Below are 2,281 nucleotides of genomic sequence, written 5' to 3' on the forward strand. Positions count from 1 at the left end.
AGAAAAGCCCGTGGTATAATTCGGTTCAAGTCCTAATGCCTGAAAAACATGGGAGTCGAGGACATAGATGTCAACTCAAGTGTGGGAACAATGACACAAAATGTCCTAACTTTGGAAGTGAGGCAAGAAAAATGGTGAATTCCTCCTTTCTCCACTTTTCATTCTAATCTGGCCCTCAACAGATTGGATGAGCCCCATCCACACTGGCAATGCAACCTACTTTACTTAATCAACAAATTCAACTGCTAGTCTTACGGAAACACCCTCACAGACCCACCCAGGAATAATGTTAATCTGGGCACCCACAGATCCAGACAACCTGAAATATAAAATTCACCATCATGACGACCTATGGTTTCCCAGGTGCACCAGGAGATGTTACCAAAATGGCATCATCAACCAGAACCCACATACATTCACCAGGTCAGAGCACTTCTCAATTCACCAGAGATGGATTTTCTTCTGTGACATCACGTTCACCTAGAGTGGGGCCAAGAAACAGGCCACAGCTAATCATCAGAAAGAAAGGATTCTTTATTTGCTTTTTTACAAATGAGAGAAAAATTTGCCAAAATCCTTTGGTAATAAGCAGTTATCTCAAAGGCAAAGAGACTCAAAATGAAAATGAAAAAAGTCAGTTACCCATCTCACTGTCGATGTTTTTCCTCCACATATACAAATAAGTATTAAGTTCACCCTTTCTGGTATTAAGGACTAGAGTCTAACCCAATAACTCTGAATCTGAGTGCACAGATGTTACCAGGTTTTTCATTGCAGAAAATGTCAGAGACGTTCTTCCACTACAGTTGATATTTTATGGTGACAACTTTTACTTCTCTAGGATTCCTTGGTTAAGTGACACACACGTGCAACTGCAGGGATTTACTCTTTTCTTTTTTTTTCTTCACATGAAAGTTTTTAGTTTATTAATCTGCTCGTGAAAACTCCAAAATGGACACAGGTAGCCTTTACTGCAGCACCTTTACTCCTTCGGGTTTTGCCAGCGCCAACATTGGCCTTTGCAGTCCACCTGACTTTCTTCATTCTGTTCTTAGGTTCCTTTCATTGCTTTCGTGAGGTCTTTTTCTTCTCATATAGGCCATGTCTTGCAAGTCTATGTTTGGGTTCATTTTTCTTTGCATAATCCAGGGAGTCATAAATCATGCCAAAGCCAGTTGTCTTGCCACCACCAAAATGAGTTCTGAATCCAAATACAAAGATGACATCCGGTGTGGTCCTGTACATTTTGGCTAGTTTTTCCTGAATTTCTGTCTTAGGCACTGTTGCCTTCCCAGGGTGGAGGACATCAATGAACATTTGTTTCCTCTGAAGTAGTCGGTTGGTCATGAACTTTCTAGTGCAGATAGTTACAGTGTCATTCATGATGGCGGCCTATCTTCAGACAGTCAGAGAGGAAAAACGGATTTACTCTTTTCACCCACAGCTCCTACACTTCACTGATGTGCAGGAGCCTCAGTACAGCAGTTCCTAGGAACATGGATAGTACATGTGTGACTTGTTAACCGCAATGCAATAGCAAATGTATGGGGTTCGGTGTTGGTCTTTCATTCGGAATATACAGTTCAGAATTGTTTAAAATAGTAAAATTAGAAACAAATAACATATCCTGCTGAACTGGTTAAATTGGATTGTGTATCTTTACAATGAATTTTATGCAGCATTTTTTTTAATCCAAAAAAGTACAGTTAATCTCTTGCTACTGGCATGGAATATTACCAAAATATATTGTTAATGAGAAAGAGGAATGGTGTAGGTCACTGGAATAATCTACCCAGGCTCCTATAACAATATACCACACATGAGTTGCTGAAACAACAGAAATGTCTTTCTCCCAGTCGAGGAAACATCAGCTCTTCTCCTCCATACTCACACTCACACTTCTGACCACCAAAGGTGGGAGGGTGCTTTCTTCCAGCAACCGATTCCAGCTGGGTATCCTACAATTCAATTCGATTGTGATGCAGACCCCACAGGTTAAGGGCTCCATCCCACAAGACTAGCAATCTCAAGTAGCAGATCATTATCTGTGCCTTTGACCAATAAGCTACAGTTTGGAGGATCCCGTGACCTCCTCTTCAGTTTGATCATTTGCTAGAATGGCTCACAGAGCCCAGGGAAACACTTTACTTAGGTTGACACATCTATCATAAAGGCCATACTAAAGGTACAGAGAGGGAGATAATGGGGCAAGGCTTGGAAGGGTCCTAAGTGCAGGATCTTCTGTCCCTGTGGAGTTGGGGTGTGCCACCCTCTCAGCACA

General features: G+C 41.6%; 1 pseudogene across 1 annotated transcript; it reads right to left on the reverse strand.

The window, feature by feature from the left end:
- Positions 1-982: 982 nt before the first annotated feature.
- On the reverse strand, positions 983-1,390 carry LOC112628875 (annotated as a pseudogene). The gene has a single exon (XR_003120492.1). The product of XR_003120492.1 is annotated as a 40S ribosomal protein S24 pseudogene (transcript).
- Between the last annotated feature and the right edge of the window lie 891 nt (positions 1,391-2,281).

Source organism: Theropithecus gelada, chromosome 7b, assembly GCF_003255815.1.
Source record: "Theropithecus gelada isolate Dixy chromosome 7b, Tgel_1.0, whole genome shotgun sequence".
Taxonomy (NCBI): domain Eukaryota; kingdom Metazoa; phylum Chordata; class Mammalia; order Primates; family Cercopithecidae; genus Theropithecus; species Theropithecus gelada.